Source organism: Tamandua tetradactyla, chromosome 8 (genome assembly GCF_023851605.1).
Source record: "Tamandua tetradactyla isolate mTamTet1 chromosome 8, mTamTet1.pri, whole genome shotgun sequence".
Lineage (NCBI taxonomy): Eukaryota > Metazoa > Chordata > Mammalia > Pilosa > Myrmecophagidae > Tamandua > Tamandua tetradactyla.
Window position 1 is genome coordinate 85763502 of NC_135334.1, and position 24630 is coordinate 85788131.

General features: G+C 38.5%; 1 long non-coding RNA gene across 1 annotated transcript in view; it reads left to right on the top strand.

The window, feature by feature from the left end:
- LOC143644689 (uncharacterized) overlaps nt 1-11593 on the top strand; it is a 96331-nt gene extending 84738 nt beyond the window's left edge. The window contains exon 7 of the long non-coding RNA XR_013156819.1: nt 11504-11593. This is a non-coding gene — a long non-coding RNA (uncharacterized LOC143644689). The remainder of the gene's footprint in view (nt 1-11503) is intronic.
- The last annotated feature ends 13037 nt before the right edge of the window (nt 11594-24630 follow it).

Genomic DNA, 24630 nt, shown 5'->3' on the forward strand with positions numbered 1-24630 from the left:
ATATATATGTGTGTGTGTGTGTGTATATATATATATATATATATAAAACAGCTTCTCAAAACCCAGAATAATTGCCCCATCCAAACTAAATGTGTCTGCTATAGAAGCTTACAGTCTAGGCCCCTGTGTTCTTGTAAGCATTTTCTAAAGGAGACCATACCATTATTGTTCTTTTGTTTCTGGCTTATTTTGCCTCACCAAATGTCTCACACATTCATTCACATCATTGCTTGCCTCATGACTTCATTCCTTTTTGTAGCAGCACAACATTCATTCATAAGTATGCCACATCATTTGCCAATGTACTTCTCTGTTAGTGCATCCTTCAGCCACCTGCATTCATGAGGGATCATGCATAGTGCCCAAAGTCCACAGTCCATCAACACTCAAAATTTTAGATAATTTCATTGTTTCCAAGAGAAAGGAAACCAATAAACATACCCTTGCCAAATAGAAAATCTAAACCTTCTCTTAACTCTTGCTCCTCCCCCCATTATTTATCTCTGCTATTGCTGTGGTAGTGCTGATGTTTTCCTTTTAAACAGCCTATAGCATGCAAAAGCAGTTTTCCCCCTGTACCCTGGACTTAAGCACTCTTTTGAGTAGTTCTTGCAAAAACTAATTTATATTTCTAGTGTTAATCAGTGGGACATGTAGGTCTACACAACCCCTTTCAATCTTGTTCATCTTCAATATAGTAATGTTACTTATAGACCCACTAGAGAACCATCTTCACTTCTATCTATTCTCTTACATTGGAGTTCAACCTCATTAGCTAACTGTTCACCCATCTTTAGCTTCTATGTATCTCTAAGTCCCCTATATTCCATATCATAAGCCTCTGATTTTACCGTTACCATGGTCATAAAAATGGAATCATACAGTATCTATCCTTTTGTGTCTGGCTTATTTCACTCATTTTTATAGCCTCAAGCTTCTTCCATCTTGTCATGTGCTTCAGGACTTCATTTCATTCTCCTGCTGCATAATATTCCATTGTATGTATATACCACATTTTGTTGATCCATTCATCTGTTGATGGGCATTTTGTTTGTTTCCATCTTTTGGTGATTGTGAATAATGCTGCTATGAACATCAGTATGCAAATGTCTGTTTGTGTCATTGTATTCAGCTCTTCTAGTATATACCAAGTGCTATTGCTGGGTCATAGGGCAACTTGATATTTAGTTTCCTAAGAAACCACCGAACAGTCTTCCAAAGTGGCAGTACCATTATACACTCTCACCAGCAATGTATAAGTGTCCTAATTTCTCCACATCCTCTCCAACATTTATAATTTCCTGTTTGTTTGATAGCAGCAATTCTTATAGGTGTGAGGTGGTATCTCATTGTAGTCTTGATCTGCATTTCTCTTATAGCCAATGAAAAGGAACATCTCTTCATGTGCTTTTGAGCCATTGATATTTGCTCATCAGAAAAATGCCTATTCATATCTTTAGCCCACTTTATAATTGAGTTGTTTGTTTTTTTGTTGTTGTTGAGTTGTGTTATTTCTTTGTGTATAGAGATATCAAACCTTTGTCCAATTATGATTTCCAGATATTTTCTCCCATTGAATTGGCTGTCTGTTCGCCTTTTTGACAAAATCTTCTGAGGCGCAGAAGCATTTGATTTTGAGGAGTTCCCATTAATAGATATTTATTAAAAGATAAAAATTATCTATTTTTTCTTTTGTAGCTTGTGCTTGGGTGTAAAGTTTAGGAAGCTACCTCCCATCTCTAGGTCTTGAAGATGTTTCCCTACATTTTCTTCTAGAAGCTTTATGGTACTAGTTCTTATATTTAGGTGTTTGATCCATTTTGAGTTAATTTTTGTATAGGGTGTGAGATAAGGATCCGCTTTCATTCTTTTGGCTATTGATATCTAGTTCTCCCATGCCCATTTATTGAAAAGAGTATTTTGTACCAGTTCAGATAATTTGGGGGCCTCGTCAAAAATCAGTTGACCATAGATTTGGTGGCCTATTTCTGCACTCTTGATTTGATTCCATTGGTCAATGCTTCTATCTTTGTGCCAGTACCATGCTGTTTTGACTACTGTGGCTTTATAATTGGTTTTCAAGTCAGGGAGTGTTAATCTTCCCACTTTGTTCTTCTTTTTTTAGGATGCCTTTAGCTATTTGGGGTCTCTTTCCCTTCCAGATGAATTTGGTAACTAGCTTTTCCAAGTATTTAAAGTAGGTTGTTGGAATTTTGATTAATACTGTGTTGAATCGGTAGATCAATTTGAGTAGAATTGACATTTTAACTGTATTTAGCCTTCCTATCCATGAGCAGGGAATGTCTTTCCACCTATTTAGATCTTTGATTTCTTGTAGCAATGTTATGTAGTTTTCTGTGTACAAGTCTTTTACATCCCTAGTTAAGTTCATTCCTAAGTACTTGATTCTTTTAGTTGTTATTTTGAATGGAATTTTTTCCTTAACTGACTACTCAGTTAGGTCATAGCTTGTGTATAGAAATATTACTGATTTTTGCACATTAATTTTATATCTCACCACCTTGCTGAATTTGTTTATTAGCTCAAGTAACTTTGCTGTAGATTTCTCAGGATCTTCTAAGTATAGTATCATGTCAGGTGCAAATAATGAAAAGTTTTACTTCTTCCTTTACAATTTGGATTCCTTTTATTTCTTTGTGCTGCCTGATTGCTCTAGCTAGAACTTCTAGCACAATGTTGAATAAAACTGGTGACAGTGGGCATCCTTCTCTTGTTCCTGATTTTAGGGGGAAAACTTTCAGTCTCTCTCCATTAAGTACAATGCTGGCTATTGGTTTTTCATAAATTCCCTTTATCATATTGAGGTAGTTACCCTTGATTCCTATGTTTTGGAGTGTTTTTATCAGAAAAGGATGTTGAATTTTGTCAAATGCTTTTTCAGCATCAATCGAGATGAACATGTGATTTTTTCCTTTTGATTTGCTAATGTGCTGTATTACATTAATTAATTTTCTTGTTTTGAACCATCTTTGCATTCCTGGTATAAACCTCACTTGGTTTTGGTGTATAATTCTTTTAATGTGATGTTGGATTCGATTTGCTAATATTTTGTTGAGAATTTTGGCATCTATGTTCATTCGGGAGATTGGCCTGTAGTTTTCCTTTCTTGTAGCATCTTTACCCAGTTTTGGTATTGAAATGATATTAGTTTCATAAAATGAGTTAGGTAGAGTTCCTTTTTCCTCAATTTTTTTGAAGAGTTTGAGCAGGATTGGTGTTAGTTCTTTTTGGAATGTTTGATGAAATTCACCTACGAAGCCATCTGGTCCTGGGTTTTTCTTTGTAGGAAGATTTTTGATGATTGATTGAATCTCTTTACTTGTGATTGGTTTGTTGAGATCTTCTATTTCTTCCTGAGTCAGTGTAGTTTGTTTGTGTGTTTCCAGGAATTTGTCCATTTCATCTAAGTTGTCTAGTTTGTTGGCATATAGTTATTCATAGTATTCTCTTATGATTTCTTCAGGGTCTGAGGTAATAAACCCCTTCTAATTTCTGATTTTGTTTATTTGCATCCTCTTTCTGTTTTTTCATTGTCAGTCTTGCTAGTGGCCCATCAGTTTTATTGATTTTCTCAAGAACCAACTTTTGGTTTTATTGATTCTTTCTATTGTTCTTTTGTTCTCCCATTCATTTAACTGTTTTAGTCTTTGTAATTTCTCTTCTTCTATTTGCTTTGGGGTTAGTTTGCTGTTCTTTCTCAAGTTCCTCCAAGTGAGCAGATAAGTCCTTGATTTTTTCTGCTTCTTGTTTTTTTTTTTCTTTTTTTAAATTTATTTATTTATTAACTAAAAAAATTTAACAAGCTAAAACATTAACACGTGATTATTCTGCTCTACATATATAATCAGTAATTCACAATATCATCACTTAGTTGCATATTCATCATTTCTTAGAACATTTGCATCAATTCAGAAAAAGAAATAAAAAGACAACAGAAAAAGAAATAAAATGAAAGTAGAGAAAAAAATTATACATACCATACCACTTACCCCTCTCTTTCATTGATCACTAGCATTCAAACTAAATTTATTTTAACATTTGTTCTCCCTATTATTTATTTTTATTCCATATGTTCTATTTTTCTGTTGACAAGGTAGATAAAAAAGGAGCATCAGACACAAGGTTTTCACAATCACACAGTCACACTGTGAAAGCTATATCATTATTCAATCATCATCAAGAAACATGGCTACTGGAAAACACTCTACATTTTCAGGCAGTTCCCTCCAGCCTCTCCATTACACCTTGAATAACAAGGTGATATCTACTTAATGCATAAGAATAACTGCCAGGATAACCTCTCGACTCTGTTTGGAATCTCTCAGCCATTGACATTTAGTCTCATTTCACTCTTCCCCCTTTGGTCTAGAAGGTTTTTTCAATCCCTTGATGCTGAGTCTCAGCTCATTCTAGGATTTCTGTCCCACATTGCCAGGAAGGTCCACAACCCTGGGAGTTATGTCCCACATAGACAGGGGGAGGGTGGTGAGTTTGCTTGTTGTGTTGACTGGAGAGAGACGCTACATCTGAGCAACAAAAGAGACTCTCTTGGGGGTGACTCTTAGGCCTAAATTTTTTTTTAATCTTTTTTTTATTAAGTAAAATAACAACAAACAAACAAAACAATAAGATATCATTCCATTCTACATATATAATCAGTAATCCTTAATATCATCACATAGTTGCATATTCATCATTTCTTAGAACATTTGCATCGATTTAGAAAAAGAAATAAAAAGACAACAAAAAAAGAAATAAATGATAATAGAGAAAAAAAGTTATACATACCATACCCCTTATTGCTTGCTTTCATTTACCACTAGCATTTCAAACTAAATTTATTTTAACATTTGTTCCCCCTATTTTTATTTTTATTCCATATGTTCTACTCTTCTGTTGATATAGTAGCTAAAAGGACCATCAGACACAAGGTTTTCACATTCACAGAGTCTCATTGTGAAAGCTATATCATTGTTCAATCATCATCAAGAAACATGGGTACTGGAACACAGCTCTACATTTTCAGGCAGTTCCCTCCAGTCTCTCCACTACATCTTGAACAACAAGGTGATATCTACTTAATGTGTAAGAATAACCTCCAGGATAATTAGGCCTAAATTTTAAGTAGACTTGACTTATCCTTTGTGGGGTTAAGTTTCATATGAACAAACACCAAGACTGGGGGCTCACCCTATAGCTTTGATTGTCTACACTGCTTGTGAGAATATCAAGAATTCAACTTGGGAAAGTTGAATTTCTCCCTGTTCTCACCATTCTCCAAAGGGGAATTTGCAAATACTTTTCCACTCACTGATCAAATCACTCTGGGATTCATCGGGGCATCTCTCTGGACAAGCCAACAAAATCTCATGTCCTACCTGAGTTTCCAAGTATTTATGGTATTCAATCAAGCTATCTACATAAGTTATATTAGGAAATCCATTAGTCAAAATATAAATTTTGTACCAAATAAACATTTTTTGCTTTAGTCTCACACATAAGGTGACATTTTAAAATATTAATTACCATCTATTTTCAGCACCCTTCAGTAATGACATTCCTTTGTTCTTCCTCATGCAAAAACATTTTTTAAATTTGTATATTTAGTCACTATGAGTATATGCTCTAGGCATTCCTAGATTATACCATTTCAATCTTTAACATCTGTCTTTCTTTCTGATGTCATTTATGCCCCCAGCCCTCCTCCCTCTATCATTCTCACATGCAGCTTCATTCAGTGTTTTAACATAATTGTATTACAGTTATGTAGTATTGTGCTGTCCATTTCTGAGATTTTATATTCAGTCCTGTTGCACAATCTGTATCCCTTCAGCTCCAATTACCCAATATCTTACCCTATTTCCATCTCTTGGTGGTCTCTGTTACCAACAAAATATTCCAAGTTTATTCACTAATGTCGGTTCATATCAGTGAGACCATACAGTATTTGTCCTTTTGTTTTTGGCTAATCTCACTCAGCATATGTCTTCAAGGTCCATCCATGTTGTTACATATGTCATAACTTTATTCTGTCTTACAGCTGCATAATATTCCATCTTATGTAAATGCCACAGTTTGTTTAGCCAACCATCTGTTGATGGACATTTTGGCTGTTTCCATCTCTTTGCAATTGTAAACAATGCTGCTATAAACATTGGTGTGCAAATGTCCATTTGTGTCTTTGCCCTTATGTCCTTTGAGTAGATACCTAGCAATGGTATTGCTGGGTCATATGGCAATTCTGTATTCAGCTTTTTGAGGAACCGCCAAACTGCCTTCCACAGCGGTTGCACCATTTGACATTCCCACCAACAGCGAATGAGTGTGCCTCTTTCTCCACATCTTCTCCAGCACTTGTCATTTTCTGTTTTGTTGATAATGGTCATTCTGGTGGGTGTGAGATGATATCTCATTGTGGTTTTGATTTGTATTTCTCTAATGACCAGGGAAGTTGAGCATCTATTCATGTGCCTTTTGGCCATTTGTATTTCCTCTTCTGAGAAGTGTCTATTCAAGTCTTTTTCCCATTTCGTAATTGGATCGGCTCTCTTTTTGTTGTTGAGTTGAACAATCTCTATAAATTCTGGATACTAGACCTTTATCTGATATGTCATTTCCAAATATTGTCTCCCATTGTGTAGGCTGTCTTTTTACTTTCTTGATGAAGTTCTTTGATGTGCAAAAGTGTTTAATTTTGAGGAGTTCCCATTTCTTTCTTTCTTTCTTCAGTGCTCTTGCTTTGGGTGTAAGGTCTATAAAACTTCCTCCAAGTATAAGATTTATAAGATATTTCCCTTAATTTTCTTCTAACTGTTTTATGGTCTTAGACCTAATGTTTAGGTCTTTGATCCATTTTGAGTTAACTTTTGCGTAGGGTGTGAGTTATGGGTCCTCTTTCATTCTTTTGCATATGGATATCCAGTTCTCTAGGCACCATTTATTGAAGAGACTTTTCTGTCCCAGGTGAGTTGGCTTGACTGCCTTATCAAAGATCAATTGTCCATAGATGAGAAGGCTATATCTGAACACTCAATTCGATTCCATTGGTCAATATATCTATCTTTATGCCAGTACCATGCTGTTTTAACCACTGTAGCTTCATAATATGCTTTAAAGTCAGGCAGCGTGAGACCTCCAGCTTCGTTTTTTTCCCTTAAGATACTTTTAGTAATTGAGGGCACCCTGCCCTTCCAGATAAATTTGCTTATTGGTTTTTCTATTTCTGAAAAGTAAGTTGTTGGGATTTTGATTGGTATTACATTGAACCTGTAAATCAGCTTAAGTAGAATTGACATCTTAATTATATTTAGTCTTCCAATCCATGAACACAGTATGCCCTTCCATCTATTTAGGTCTTCTCTGATTTCTTTTGACAATTTCTTGTAGTTTTCTTTGTATAAGTCTTTTGTCTCTTTAGTTAAGTTTATTCCTAAATATTTTATTCTTTTGGTTGCAATTGTAAATGGAATTCATTTCTTGATTTCCCCCTCAGATTGTTCATTACTAGTGTATAGAAACACTACAGATTTTTGAGTGCTTGTAACATGCCACTTTGCTGTACTCATTTATTAGCTCTGCTAGTTTTCAGTGGATTTTTCAAGGTTTTTGACAGATAGTATCATATCATCTGCAAACAGTGATAGTTTTACTTCTTCCTTTCCAATTTTGATGCCTTGTATTTCTTTTTCTTGTCTAATTGCTCTGGCTAGAACGTCCCACACAATGTTGAATAACAGTGGTGATGTTGAACATCCTTGTCTTGTTCTTGATCTTAGGGGGAGTGTTTTCAGTTTTTCACCATTGAGGATGATGTTAGCTGTGGGTTTTTCATATATTCCCTTTATTATGTTGAGGAAGTTCCCTTCTATTCCTATCCTTTGAAGTGTTTTCAACAGGAAAGGATGTTGAATTTTGTCAAATGTCTTTTCTGCATCAATTGAGATGATCATGTGGTTTTTCTGCTTTGATTTATTGATATGGTGTATTACATTAATTGATTTTCTTGTGTTGAACCATCTTTGCATTCTTTGGATGAATCCTACTTGGTCATGGTGTATAATTTTTTAAATGTGCTGCTGGATTCTGTTTGCAAGAATTTTGTTGAGAATTTCTGCATCTATATTCATTAGAAAGATTGGCCTATAGTTTTCTTTTCTTGTAATATCTTTGTCTGGCTTTTGTATGAGGGTGATGTTGGCTTCGTAGTATGAGTTAGGTAGATTTCCCTCCTCTTCAATTTTTTGGAAGAGTTTGAACAGGATTGGTACTAATTCTTTCTTGAGTGTTTGGTAGAATTCACGTGTGAAGCCATCTGGTCCTGGACTTTTCTTTTTGGGGAGCTTCTTAATGAATGATACAATTTCTTTACTTGTGATTGGTTTGTTGAGGTCGTCTATTTCTTCTCGAGTCAAAGTTGGTTGTCCATGCCTTTCTAGGAAGTTGTCCAGTTCATCTACATTGTTGTATTTATTAGCATAAAGTTGTTCATAGTATCCTCTCATTACTTTCTTTATTTCTGTGGGGTCAGTGGTTATGTCTCCTCTTCCATTTCTCTTATTTATTTGCATCCTTTCTCTTCTTCTTTTTGTCCAACTTGCTAAGGATCCATCAATCTTATTGATTTTCTCATAGAACCAGCCTCTGGTTTTATTGATTTTCTCAATTGTTTTCATGTTTTCAATTTCATTTATTTCTGCTCTAATCATTGTTATTTCTTTCCTTTTGCTTGCTTTGGGGTTAATTTGCTGTTCTTTCTCTAGTTCTTCCAAGTGGACAGTTAATTCCTTGATTTTTGCCCTTTCTTCTTTTTTGATATAGGCATTTAGGGTAATAAATTTCCCTCTTAGCACTGCCTTTGCTGTTTTCCATAAGTTTTGATATGTTGTGTTTTCATTTTCATTTGCCTCGAGATATTTACTGATTTCTCTTGTAATTTCTTCCTTGACCCACTGGTTGTTTAAGAGTATGTTGTTGAGCCTCCACATATTTGTGAATTTTCTGGCACTCTGCCTATTATTGATTTCTAACTTCATTCCTTTATGATCTGAGAAAATGTTTTGTATGATTTCAATCTTTTTAAATTTATTGAGACTTGCTTTGTGACACAGCATATGGTGTATCTTTGAGAATGATCCATGAGCACTTGAGAAAAAGGTGTATCTTGCTGTTGTGGGGTGTAATATTCTATAAATGTCTGTTAAGTCTAGCTCATTTGTTGTATTATGCAAATTCTCTGTTTCTTTATTGATCCTCTGTCTAGATGTTCTGTCCATTGATAAGAGTGGGGAATTGAAGTCTCCAACTATTATGGTAGATGTGTCTATTTCTGAGTAATAAGTGTCTTGGAGTACATCATTTGGATCTATCCTGTTTGGGACATGTTGCACTTCTTGAATCTGTAATTTTAAGTCTTTTTAAGAGCTGGGAAATTGTCAGTGATAATTTCCTCCATTAGTTTTTCTCCTCCTTTTCCCTTCTGTTTGCCTTCTTGGACACCACAACATGTATATTCATGAGCTTCATGTTGTCATTCAGTTCCCTGAGTCTCTGCTCATATTTTCCCATCTTTTTCCTATATTTTCTTTTGCTTGTTGGATTTCAGATGTCCCATTCTTCAGTTCACTAATCCTATCTTCTGCCTCTTGAAATTTGACATCGTAGGCTTCCATTGTTTTTTTTTCATCTCTTCTACTGTGCCTTTCATTCCCATAAGTTCTGTGATTTGTTTTTTCAGACTTTCAATTTTTTCTTTTTGTTTATTATTTGCCTTCTTTATATCCTCCCTCAATTCATTGATTTGATTTTTGATGAGGTTTTCCACGTCTGTTCAAACATTCTGAATTAATTGTTTCAACTCCTGTATCTCATTTGAACTGTTGGGTTTGTTCCTTTCACTGGGCCATTTCTTCAATTTTCCTAGTATGATTTGTTATTTTTGGCTGGCATCTAGGCATTTAATTACCTTAATTAATTTACTCTCGAGATTGTTTTCACTTTTTTTCCCCTAGAATTTTCTTGCTGGATGACTTTGTTGTCTATCTGTTCTTTGGCATTTAGTTTGGCTTATTCTAATCCTCTAGCTTAGGTTTTGTTTAATAGATCAGAATTTTTCAGTTCTTGTTTTTTGTTTCTTGCCCTGCCTTTATGTTGCCTGTCCCCCACCTCTTAGGAGGATCTACTTAGGTATTATAGACCCCATTCAGATTTTCCCAGACCAAACTGGTCACCTCACAGGAGGAAAGAGTCATCTGCATCAGTTTTCCCTGAGGGTCAGACCCAGCAGATTAAAATGTATTCCTATGAAGTCTCTGTACTCTGCATTTTTGCTATCCTGTCCAATATGTGGTGCTTTTCTGCCTGCAGGTCCCACCAGCATAAGGTGATGCAGTACCTTTAACTCCAGCAGACTCTCCCTGCTGGGGTGTGGTGGAGACAGAGGAGAGGTTGTAGGCTGGCTTTAATCACTTCCCTTTTCCATACCCTGGGGTCTGAATTCCTTTAGGGAGGGATTCCACCTGACCTGGGCCCCACCCCTCTCTTGGGGAAGGCACAGGCTCCAGAGAAGTTCTCAAACAAGCCTGTTTCTGCCTATGCCTGAGACAGTGGAGCTCAAGAAGCCTTGCAGCTGTATCCAAAGAGTAATCAATCCATAGAAACACAGCCACAAAAGAGAAAAATAAAAATCCTTTTCAGAGCGGGACCCCATTCCTCAGGTTTGCCAATCAAAAGCTTAAGTTGTTACATTGTTCTGTGTATCTCCAGTTCCTTTGTGCCCCTTCCATTCTTGCAGGGCCCAGACCTTTTCAGATCCAAAGAAACCTGTTTTTTTTCTTTTTTCTTTTTCTGTTAGCCCTGTCCCCTCTGCACCAGGGCAAAACCCAGTGACTTCTGCTTTTACTTGAGGTTCAGCTGAGCTGAGGGCCTATTTTCAGTAGTCAGAATTTGTTAATTAATTCCACAATTGGCGTTTGGTTGTGCTTAGCCCCTACTGCTAGTAAAGTCTCTTTCCTTTCCCCTCTGGGAAGCAGCCTGTGGGGGAGGGGCGCTGGCCACCACGGCTTGGAAGACTCACAGTTTTGGGGGAGCTCGCAGCTGGTCCAGATGGTCCAGACCGGGGTGAGCTGTGTGTCCAGTCACTGACATGGCCCCAGCAGTTGTTCTGTAGTGTTCCTGGCTATTTAGTAGCTGTTCTGGGGGACTAACTAAATCCCACACCTTGCTAAGCTGCCATCTTGGCTCTCCCCTATTTCTAAATCCATTTGATAATCTAATAGGGTTATTTTGAAATTTGATTTCCTTTAGTCATGGAAGGTTTTGTATTTGCTTGCATTTGCATTGAAAGACTCCTTGTGCACTTGGTTCATCAATAATTCCCCACCAAACCAAGGCTCAGATCTCATTCAGGGGATGCAACTCTACTTGATGATCTGTTTCAAGCTAGACAGATAGGTATCATAGTACACTTTCTGTTTCTTCCCTGCAGATGATGCTCTTTGGCCTCCTCTCCCCCTCAAGCCTGCCTCTTCTCATCTGTGACAGCTGGTGAGCTGGATGGATACCTGGTACAATTCCATCCAGGTCTGCTGGTCTCAGTGTGGGCCAAAAGCCATAATCCCAGGGCTGGGGGCAGGCAATGTGATCCTCACTGGAGATTCCACTTGTGGGCCCAACGGGACTGGTGGGCCCCAGGCTCCTATTTGGAATAACCTTGGGTGTAGGGGTGGGCCACAGGGCAGGTCTCAGGGTGGGGGTGGGGGGCATGGGTCAAGATGTGGCACTGGGGCCTGGGTGGGTCATGGGGCACACGGATGCTGGGTGGGGCACAAGGTGTACAAAGTGACAGTTGCAGGGTGCTGGGCATGGGGCACAGGGGTGTTTTACCATGGGGCATGGAGCAGCTCGCTTCCTCATCCCCACCTCCCTGTCTGTTCACTCTTAGGGCTCCTGACCTCCATATGGAAAGGGGAATGATTGACTCTGTGCACTAATTGAATGGTTTCTGTGAGGAAGAAAAGCAAGTTTACTGATTTGGGGCTCCCCAAGGGAGCTACAGGCTGTGGAGCTGAGGGCTGTGGAGCTGAGAGTGTTGATATCCAAGGTAGCTGCAGGGGCAGGTACTTTACTAGGCTTGTCCTCTTTTCCACAGTGGAGTCCTGAATGAACCCTCTCACCCTGTTCTCTGTTTCTCAATTCTCAGCTTTTTCATCAAGACTTCCCTATATAATGTAAAAGATTCTCTCAGGTCGCTTGCATACAATAATTGCTGCCCCGATTGTTTCTCTGTCACTTCTTTAGTAGTTCCTTGGAGCAGGGTTGAACTCAGCCTATTCTATTCTGCCATCTTCCTGGAAGTTCTCCCTTTTATTTTTTTGCATGGGCAGGCACTGGGAATTGAACCCCAGTCTCTGGCGTGGCAGGTGAGAACTCTGCCTGCTGAGCCACCATGGCCTGCCCTCCCCCTCATTTTTGAAAGCTACTTTGCTGGACATAGAATTCTTGGATGTCTTGTTTTGTTTCTTTTTTTGCTTTCTTTTTAAGAATATCTCACTGCCTTATGGTTTCTGGTGAGAAACTGGTACTTAATTTTATTGAGGCTTCTTTGTTTGTGACAAGTTTCTTTTCTCTTGTGGCTTTCAGAATTCTCTTTATCTTTGACATTAGACAGTTGATTATAATATACGACAGGGTAGGTCTATTTGGGTTTATCCTATTTGGAGTTTGTTGAGTGCCTTGTATGTTTATATTCATGTTGTCTATTAACTTTGGGAAGCTTTCAGCCATTATTTCTCTGAATATTCTTTCTGCCCCATCTCTCTTTTTTTCTCCTTCTGGGATCCCTACCATGTATATATTGGTACACTTAATGGTGTCCTACATGCTTTTGCCAATTTTCTTCATTCTTTTCTTCTTTCTGCTCATCAGATTTAATGATTTAAATAGTCTTATTTTCAGCTTTTCTGATTGTTTTCTTCTGCCAGCTTCAATCTGCTGTTACAACCATCTAGAGAATTTTAAATTTATGTTAGTGTGGCCTTCAGCTCTGCTTGGTTCCTTTTCATCATTAGCAACTCTCTATCAATATTCTCTTTGTATTTATGTATGGTTTTCCTACTTTCCTTTAGTTATTTTTCATGTATCTTTTAGTTCTTCGAGGATATTTAGAATAATTAAAAAAATGTCTTTGTCTGGTGCTGTAGTTTGCTAGCCGCCAGAATGCAATATACCAGAAACAATTTTTAAAAAGGGGAATTTAGTAAGTTGCTAGTTTACAGTTCTAAGGCCAAGTTAATGTCCCAGTTAAAACAAGTCTATAGATATGTGCAATCTAAGGCATCCAGGTAAAGATATTTTGGTTCAAGAAGGCTGATGAAGTTAGGGGTTTCTCTCTCAAGTGAGAAGGCACATGGCAAACATGGTCAGGGCTTCTCTCTCAACTGGAAGGGCACATGGTAAACATGGCATCATTTGCTAGCTTCCTCTCCTGGCTTCCTGTTTCATGAAGTTCCTGGGGAGGCATTTTCCTTCTTTATCTCCAAAGGTCACTGACTGCTGGACTCTGCTTTTCATGGCTATGTCATTCTGCTCTGATCTCTCTGAATCACTCTCATTCTCCAAAATGTTTCCTCTTTTATAGGACTTCAGAAACTAATCAAGACCCACCCAAATGGGTGTAGACATGCCTTCAGCTAATCCAGTTTAACAACTACTCTTTATTAAATCACATCTCCAGGGAGATGATCTAATTACAGTTTCAAACATACAACACTGAATAGGGATTAGAAGAAACGGCTGCCTTTACAAAGTGGGATTAGGATTAAAACATGGCTTTTCTAGGGTACATACATTCTTTCAAACCAGCACATCTGGTATGTCCCAGGTCTGGTCCTCCTCACTGATAGCTTCTAACGCTTTAATATTCTTCTTTGCCTGGACCATTAGTTCCTGTTTCTTTGTATGTTTTGTAAACTTTTGTCAAAATCTGGATATTTTGATATTTTGATGTGTTATTGTTGGAATTCAGATTCTCCAGAAAAGCCATGTTTTAATCCTGATCCAATCTTGTGGGAGCAGCCATTTCTTTTAATCCTGATTCAGGACTGTAGTTTGGAAACTTGATAAGACTATCTCCACAGCGATATGGCACCCAAATGTGGCTGTGACTTTTGTTTAGATGGAGATGTGACACCACCCATTTCAGGTGGATATTGATTAGTTTACTGGAATCCTATAGAAGAGGAAACATTTTGGAGAGAGTCAGAAACAACAGTAGTGACAGAGCCGACAGAAACTTCAGAGCAGAGCTGACGTAAATGCTGACACTTGCTGAACAGAGATACAGATGTTTGGAGATGCTGGGAGCCCAGCAGATACCACCATGAGATGTTAAGCAAGCCAGAAACTGGAGAGAGCCACAGGAAGCCAAGATATGAAAGACAGCCCTGAAGAAGCAAAGAGAGGAACCCCCCACAGGAACAGAAGCTGAAAGCAATGGAGCCCAGGGCAAGGGACCAGCAGATACCAGCCACATGACTACCCTGCTGACTGAGGTGTTCTTGACCCATCGAGCTTTCTTGAATTAAAGTATCTTTCCCAGGATGCCTTACTTTGGACATTTCTATAGGCTTAGAACTGTAAACTTGTAACTTATTAAATTATCCCTCCCCCCATCCTCTTTTTCTGGCATGAGCAGCCTCCAAGAATCGAACCCGGGTCTCCAGCTCTGCAGGTGAGAATTCTTGCCACTGAGCCACCACATGGTTTTAAAAAAGCCATTCCAGTTCTGACATATTGATTCCAGCGGCTTGCAACCAACACAGGTGCACACGTATAGCCCTGGGGATTCCCCCATTTACACAGTTCTGAATGTTCTATCTTCCCTAGGAAACAGTTTTCTCACAGTTTCAGGCACTGTACTATATATCCTCTAGCCAGAAATCCCTTACCCAGGCAACACAACTTAACTGCTCTTCCACAGTGTTCTATAAGAGAGCTCAGTGAACTGACTTCTATACACAGAAAAAGTTCTGGGATGATAAGTCTCTTAGGCCACCTCCAGACAGATTGGGCCAGACATACATGATACCAGTATGTGCACAAGGGTTACTCTGCTCCCTCCAGGTTCGTGACCAGTGACCCACACTGGTAGTACAGACTGTCCCCATGCTGAGTCAGTGAGAGATGGGGGAGGGGTTAGCCAGGACTCCATGCAATCCTAACACTTTTTTTTTCCGCATCAGCAGGCACCAAGAATTGAACCCAGGTCTCCAGCATGGCAGAAGAGAACTATGGCTGTTGAACCACCATTGCCTGCCCAATCCTAGCACTTTTAAATGGTCTTTTTCTTGATATGGCACTCAACCTATTACTGCAGTCCTTTAATTGTTTTTTGAAGTTTTGAGAAAGATGTTTCTAACAGTTCTTTTTTTTCTTTTAACTTTTTTTATTGTATAGTATAACATATAAACAAAGCAAAGAACTAAAAAATAAATAGTTTTCAAAGCACTCTTCAACAAGTGGTTACAGGACAGATCCCAGAGTTTGTCATGGGCTATCATATGATCCTCTCGTATTTTTCCTTCTAGATGCTCCAGAATATAGGAGGCAAGCAGGCTTAAATACTTTTTTATCATCACAATCAACTTTTTTTCCTTTTTTTTTGTGAACAATAACATATATACAAAAAAGTTATAAATTTCAAAGCACAGCACCACAATTAGTTGTAAAACATATTTCAGACTTTGACATGGGTTGCAATTCCACAATTTTAGGTTTTTACTTATAGCCACTTTAAAACACTGGCGACTAAAAGAGATATCAATTTAATGATTCAGCATTCATATTCATTTGTTAAGTCCTATCTTCTATGTATAATTCCACCATTACCTTTGATCTTTCCATACCTCTCTTTGGGTTTGTTTGGGCTATGGCAATTCTAAATTTTTCATTTGGAAGGGTCTGTCACTAATATGGGGTAGGAAGATGGAACTATCTGATGTTCTGGAGAGGCTGGGCTAGGTTTCAGGACTTATCTGGACCAGGGGCCCATCTGAAGATGGTAGGTTTCTGGAAAGTTACTCTAGTGCCTGGAACCCTTGTGGAATCTTATATATTGCCCTAGGTGTTCTTTAGGATTGGCTGAAATGGTCCTCGTTGGGGGTTGGCAGGTTATGATAGGTAGCAAGGTCTACCTGAAACTTGCATAATACCAACCTCCAGAGTAGCCTCTCGACTCTACTTGAATTCTCTCTGCCACTGGTACTTTATTAATTACGCTTCTTTTTCCCCTTTTGGTCATCATGTAATTGTTGATCCCATGGTGCTAGGTCTGAATTCATCCCTGGGAGTCCTCTCCCTCGTTACCAGGGAGACTTTCATCCCTGGATGTCTTGTCCCATGTAGCTGGGAGGGCAATGATTTCACTTGCAGAGTTGGGCTTAGAGAGACTGAGGCCACATCTGAGCAACAACAGAGGTCCTCCAGAAGTAACTCTAAGGCATGCCTATGGGTAGTCTAATCTTCTCCGCTACCTACATAAGCTTCACAAGAGTAAGCCTCATGATTGAGAGCATGGCCTATTGATTTGGGTGTCCCTAAAGTTTGACACAGTATCAGGGGATTCCCTGATGGTAAGATTTAATAGTTCCATATTTTTCTCCCATCCCTCAGGGGACTGTGCCAATACTTTTTGATTATCTGCTTAATATACTCTAGGATGTTTCTAGGATCTACCAGTTCTTGCTGGTTGTTCAAAGCTTCTGTTGAGGGACAGAGTCCTGAAGCATCTTACTCTGTTGTTTTAATTGGGCATGGCCTGGACTATGTTATAATTTGAAAACATTAGTCAAAATGTCAAGAATAATGTACATTTATTTATTTAGTTTTGGAGTCTCTTAGAAATTGTGAAGGAATATGTGTTTTCTTTTTGACAGTTTTTTATTCATCCCACAGAAGTAGACTTTTTTCATGGCTAGTCAATTTATAAGTTCTGAAAGTTTGTTTAGAAGTGAGATGGGAAAATAGACTCATCAAATATTTTGATTCTAATCCTATTCCATATATTCCAAATGTTTGGGTGCATTTAATGTTCTTCCTAATCTACACGTGGCTGTGAGATTCTGCAAGTATTTCAGAAATCAAAGATCTTTAATGCTCACCTAGTTCAAAATTTTCATTTAGGAGTTGGTTCAGGTTGGGCTTTCTCTGTCCAACACTCCTCCTCCAGGGGAGTGCATGTGACCTCTGGCCAGTCAGAGTACTCCATTTTACCTGCAGGGTGATTGGTTCAGAGATGGTCACCTGATACAAGTTTGAATCATCTGAGTCCTCCATGGAGATTTTGGAAAAACTTGTTTACATTGCAGGGATTTGTTGGGGATTGAATCATGTCCCCCACAAAAGGTATGTTTAGGTCCCAAACTTGTCCTGTGGATGTGAATCCATTTGTAAATAGGAACTTCAAAGATATTATTAGTTAGGTTGTGCCCAAACAGAATCATGGTGGGCTTTAATCCAATATGGCTGAAATCCTTATAAGGAGAGGAAATTGGATCCAGACAGAGAGAGGGCATGGGGAACAGCCAGAAGCTAGAAAACAGTGGCACTCTGAAGAGAAAAGAGAAGACACTTACATATTGCTGTATGTTAGAAAAAACAAGAAACCCCAAAGATTACTGGTCAGGCAAAAGATACCGACCCTAGATGGAAGCAAGCCTTCTAGCTTCTGAAATTGCAAGCTAATAATTTCCTGTTGTTAAACCAACCCATTGTTTGGTATTTGTTTTAGCAGCTGGGAAACTGAAATAGGATTATTATCTCAATGCAACTGCAACCTGAATGTTATAATGCCTAGAATCTAGGCCATGCCACTCTGTAATACCACTCTGTAATTATACAATTAGATAATATTTTCCTTTTATACGCAATTCATTATAGCATAACTTCCACTCTTAATATTGTAGGGAAAATGGTTTCCTGCTGTCCTTGAATTTCCAAGATAATTCCTCATGCTTGTTTTGAAATAAGTCCAGCAGAGTCTTCTGCTCTGGCCTCCTTCATGCTCTAGTGTAAACTTTTCATTTACAGGTAAGCAAACTGAAATCCAGAGAGGAAATATGATTTGCCTAGGTCATAAAGCAAGCCGGGAACAGGACCCACTTTTCCTGGTCTGCATTTGATTAAACCTGTCTCTCAGAAACTCTTTTTGATCTAGAGTGGTGAATGAATAGTCAACCTACCTTACTGCTTTAAGCATATCTTTTTACTTTTTATCTTTTTCCTTTGTTAAAGGAAAAGTCCTTTAACATTTTCTGCTAAAAAAATATGTGAATGAGATTGGCATTTCAAGGGTGGAAATAAGACCAGTGTAGCTGAGCATAGTGGTATGAAGTAGAGTTAAAAAAGGTGGGAAGAAAAAAAAAGGGTGGTGCGATGGTGGCTCAGTGGCAGAGTTCTTGGAGACCTGGGTTCGATTCCCAGAGGGCTTTGTAACCCAGGGTAAGTAAGATGGACTTTCTTCTCAGTGAGATGAAAATTCATTGAGGATTTTAAGCATGCGAGTTACAGTTTTTAAAAGATCACTCTGGGGGACAATATGAAGAACAGGTTATAACCAGGCATAAGTGGAGGGCAGGGAGAGCAATGAGGCTTTTTGCTTGAATTCAGGTAAGAGATGATGATGGTGTGGACCAGAGGGCAATAATGTACGTAGAGAGAAGTATAGAATTTCAAGATATGTTTTGAATGTAGAATGTATAGTACTTCCTGGTGGATTTATAAAGGGAATGGGAGAGAGGACTCAGAAGTAAATCTTAGAATTTTTTTTTTTTCTTGAATACCTAAGAGCTTTTCCTGAGACAAGGGAAAGAGGAGTAGCAGATCTCTTGGTTGTAGTTTGGTTGGTTGCATGGGGAGAAACATAAATCAAGAGTTCTGTTTTGGTCTTGCTAGTTTGAGATGTCTATTTTGGATAACAATGTGAAGTAGCATTTAGAAATAAAGAGGGAACTGAGAGGAAATATGGGGCTGGAGATATAATTTGGGACTTAATCACCAGGTGAGTGTGGTACTCTTGGAGCCAAGAGAAGAAACTATTTAAAGAAAGGAGACATGATCAATTGGTTCAAATGCTGTGAGACATCAAATAAGATGAGGAATAAGAAGTGGCCACTAGATTGGCAATACAGAGATTATTTATGATTTTGAAGAGAGCAGTCTCAGGGGCAGTGGTAGGGAGAAACCTGATTGGAGTGGAGGGAGTAGAGACAGCATAGGTACAGACAACTCTCTCAAGAAGTTTTGCTATGAAGGGGTTGAGAAGCAGTTAGTAGTTGGAGGAGGTTGTGAGGTTTAAAGCAGTTTTTTTTTTCTTTTTACTCGCAAATTATGTATTTATTTATCCATGTTTTCCTTTATCATTGCCATGTATGTACTTATTTTAATGCTAATAAATAACAAGAATCATATTGTGATTCTCCATTTATCTGCCAAAATTTAGTTATTTTCTGATTGACCCCAGTCCCTGTAATTGTTTACAGCTACATAAAAATAGAAAGTGACGAACGTATCAACAGTGACAGAATATTAAAGAAAAAAATGGTTGATTCTTATTCAGCAGATTTATGGTTTTACAAGCCACATGCGTACATAACAGATTTTTGTAAATGACATATAAGGATTTACTGTTGATTCAATATAATCATCAAATATACAGTCAGATTTCATATTTATATAGGAGTTTTTTTTAATATGATAAAATACAATTAACATCTCTGGCCCCAACTAAGACCACAAAGGCTCCCGGTCACTGTGACAACCAAGATGTACCCTCATCTATTTCTGAATTCTTGGAAGGGGCAATCCTGCTCTGTCCCCATCCCCCAAGGACAGCATGTTTGCATAACAATATAAATGATCCAGTAAAAAGAGAGAATGCAGAAAAGAAAAGGAAAAATTGAGGGAATAAAGACCATGAAAATGCAAGAGGGAATGGGATCTGAATAGGTACAGGGATGTTTGTCCATTGTAACAGAAAGGAAGTGAGGAGAATGTCTACTGCTTGAGTAGGTTAGTATTTTGTTGGTGGGAGAATAAGGGAGAGCTGTCTACTTGCTTCCTTTTTAAAAAGTGGGTTATGAAGGGAGATTACCTACTGGGTGTTGAGGTAGAGATACTGGGGCAATGAATTTGAAGACAAGGAGATAGGAAATTGTTATTTTTGAGAATAGAAAGTGAACATTCTAGGGAAGTGTCAAATTAAAAGAGGATTGAGTATCCATTTGAGATTTGACTTTTTTTTTTCTACTATTCAACTTTAAACTCTGTAAATGCAGGCACCATGTCTCTTTTGTTGTGCCACTGTTGATCTGTAGCACCTACCATGGTACCCATTGCCCAATAGATACTCAATAAATATTTAGTCAATGGTTTAATATTGTTTGGCTTCCTGTTGAAAGATGCCAAATAAGATATCTGACCACCAATCTTACCAGTATTCCATATGCCTTGCTTCCTGGGCATCTCTAACTAACTCTTGTTTGTTTGTATATTAAGACTCTGTCTTTCTGCAGGTCCTGAGCTTATCTGGTCATCCAGGTAGCACATCCTGGACAGCACCCCACTTGCTTATCAGCTTGATATCAATGTTTTTCCAGGGGTTCCATTGTGGACCTACTTGTTTTGGTGCCATTGTCATCTTCTCCTTTATACCCATATACTCTCTGAAGAGCCCCTAGCTATTTGTATTATTCCTCATCCCCTACTTCTATCCATGTAGTTCTTCCCAGGTATCAGCTTTTTCCCTTCTCAGGAATCCATAATGTTTACAAGACACACTAGTGTTTGACAACTTTTCTTTTTTTTTTTTTTACAGATAAAATACATGTGTATTGCAGAAAAAATAAAATGTAAAAGATATGATACTATCTTAATACTGAAACTATCTTTCTCAGACACCATTTGACAGATTGTACTATTCTCAGCTATTCATTCCCACCTTTCCAGTATTGGTTTGGGGCATGGCTATATGACTTGCTTTGGCCAATGAAGTGTGAGCAAATACGACATATGCCATGTCTCAACAAAGTTAAATTGATTGCTTGATTTGACTTGGCTGTTTGTGTTTCCATTTTCTGCCATGAGCACAGAATGTCCCAGAAGAAGGCCGTTCCTTCAGTCTGGGGTCCTGGAATGAGAAGTCATGTGCATGTGGAGGAGAACTTACCAACCCTTAGCCTGACCCCCTGTGTGGTAAAAAATATATGTTTGCATTTATAAGCCACTGAAATTTGTGGGTATTTTTTTGTTGTTATTGCAGAAAAAAATGTATACACATTCCTTCCCACAAGAATTATGCTTTGCCTACTCCCATTTACTTCAAAATCATTACTTTAAGGATTTTTGATTACTTTTAGTCTATTTTTGATTGACATCATGTCTATAAAGACACTTTGTGTGGGCATGAATACACAGCTAATGAACTGTCTCAGTTTCCCCAAAGAGCTTATCTTTTGGAGGCCATGTATTGAGCCAAGAGCAAAAATAATAATTGCTTAATCTTTGCTGAGCACTGTCACTAAACATTTTACCTAAGACTAGAAAAAATACATGGGGTAGGTATAATTTCCATTTTGCAAATGAGAAAATTGAGCCCTATATTAAGTAACTTGGTCACGGTCATAGAACTACTGAGAGGGAGGCTTGGAATTTGAACTTCTCTCTAGTAGACTTCAAAGCTCAGTACTCTTAACACTACAATGAGGATGTCATATGTGGTACTAGACCCTCCTCTTGTACCCATTGTTAAGGGTACTCTTTCTCATTGAGTCCAGATATGACCTCACAATTCTTTTGAAACCAATGCTCTGGGGAGGCATTATCAATCAAGCAGAGATGGCTGGTGAGACAAAACCTGTTTGGCATACTTCTACTACATTATTTTGTCTTCTCACTTTATTCATTATTTCTGCTTAGAATAATCCTTCAAAGCAGGAATGCCCTTGGGAATGTCAGTCAGAGCTGCATGAACTCAGAGAACTCATTTTGATTTTTAATGCTACTCAGCAACACACAGCTTTTTAAACTAGAATCTGAACATGGTCTGTTTGACACAAGTGTCCATGTACTTTCCATATGCCCTCAGGGCCTAGGTTTGACTAATGGATTCCACTGACTAGAGTCCTTGGATTTCTTCTCTCTCTGGCCACCAAACTCTTTATTTCCCAGACGCTGGAGATGCTGAAGCTAATGGATCCTTTAGATGCATCCTTCTCCCAAAGAATTGTTATCCGAGTATCCTTATGGGTAAAGAGCTGTGATGGAATTCTATCAGAAAGGAGGTTAGTGGGACTAGGAGAAGACACACCTAGCCCAGAAGTCCATCCTTTTGGCAGATGTAGATTTCTGAATTCCAAACAAAGCAGCACCTTAGGCTTTCCTGAGAAAACTGATGAGGCCAACTATCCTCAGCATGTCACTGAATGCCAATCTGTCCATTAAAAAGGAATGATGGAGGCACCATCAAAATTTGGAAGTGGGGACAAGGTAACTAAGATCTATACTACTAGTTTTCTGAGTGATGGTGAAAAAGGGTTGAGATTCACTGGGGGTATGGTCCATGGTTTTAAATACAAGGTGACACGCCCATGGCATAGCTAGTCATATGATGGGAGTTAAAAACATATAAATAGAATTGCATCCTAAGATTTAGAGGTTTCAAGGGCTATCAGGACAAATGTTCTTCTAAGCATTTACAGCTCTGTGATGAGGTTGCTATTGTCCCTTTATCTGTTTATCCTTCAACTGATGTCATTTTTTGAAGTGGCTATGATTTTGGCCTTGTCATTCCTGCTACTAAGCAGTTTCGAAATTGTCCATTCATGGCAATGTTTAATGTCTTGTCCTCTGTTCTGCTGTCAGGGGCAGCTCATTAGAGCTGCCAAGAGGTCCTACTTTATTGCTCAGCCAGCCAAGGGCTAAGCTGGCTTATGACATTTCAGAGTGAATTGATGATAGAAATTTCAGTTTGTTTCAGAAGAGAGTTGTCATCAGGCCCAGAGCTCAGAAAATGAGTGACCAGCTTTTTGGAAGCATTGGTTTGAGCATACCCAGATGAAGGGCACCCAGAATGTAGTCTCAGCATGCATTCAATCATTAGAACTAAAACTGAGGCTAAGTTAATACCTATATGCTCTCTGAAACTCAAATCCTTGTTTATATCTAGATATTGCTTCTGAAAAATGCTTGGGTAGCCTAGCACTTACTGATGGTTAGGATTCCTTCTTTATCTACTTTATTAAATGTAATGATTGTGTGTTGGTTTTGTCCATTCTTTTGAGGAACTACCCCACTCCCACTCTCAGTTCTTGTGGTTGGATTTAGATCTTGGATTTTAGACCTTTATTCAAGGATTAGGCATGTGACACAGGCCTGTCCAACCAGAAACATGAGTTTGGTTTAGAGGTTGTCATGCTAGTGTGTCAGACAAGATCCTGGAAACAGATGACACTCTCAAATTGAGTTATCAAATAATTTTTCCTCAAAGGGGAGTTTAATAAAGCAACTATTTACAGGGGTATGGACAGGTTGTAGGAAAATAAAAAAGGATAGTGCATTTCCATGCTACTCATGGTGAGGCACTGATACCACTTCTAATTGTAAAGGCAAGCTGTTACTGGAACTCAAAGAGAGAAAGATGTGTGGAGAGAGCTTCAGGGTAGGAGCTATGACTATTGGACAAGAGAGCCATCCAACCCATGGAGACCCTTACAAAGAGAACTGGAAGAAATGAGTATCCTGACTCATTTTTCTTTCCTCTAATCTCTTGCTGGTTTTACCATTGACAGTACCCAAAGGAACAGGTAGGGAAAAAGAGCACATTGGTACATTCATAGAGACCAACCTCACAACTAGAGAGAAGGGAGAAGTGTGGAGAGTGGTTTTGGAGGCCAGATGCTCAGCACACGAGCCAATTCAGGCCAATTGAGAGTCTTTTCTTGGAATTTTGCTGGAATAATTGGGAAGTAGATGCTCTTTTCCCATCGGGATTTCTGTGGAAAATAAATTTGGAGCTTCTGTGGTCACCTTGTCAACACTCTGGAGAGAAGAAAGCAGAGCAAAGAGAAGGTAGATAGATTCCTGATGCCATCATTTAAGCACCTGGATCCACTTGCACTTGAAGGCTACCTCTAGAATTTTTAGCTAGGGCCAATAAATTCCCCTCTGCCTTAGCCAGTCAGGTTTCTGTCACTTGCATCTGAAAGAGACCTGACAAGCATGTAGTCTGTCACCTGCAGAACTCAGCTCTGCAACCACTGAGATGATCTCCTGCCATACCTAGCAATGGTTCCTAACTCATTCATTTCACTAAATCTGGTCTCCTTGGTCTGTGGAGGTGCCAGCCCCTGCCTTTCCATACCTTCTCCAGCTGTAGCCTCAGTTCTTCTCTGTTCCTTAGCATTCCTAAGATAACCTGTGGTCAGTCCAGATGAATTAGAGAGAAGCATCTGGAATTTTATAAATTTAACTTGTTTGGGAGGTATAATATTTCAAAACATGGAAGAAAAATAGTACAAGTTCCCTTTGTTAGGGTAAAATGGCTGAAACTAATATGGTCCA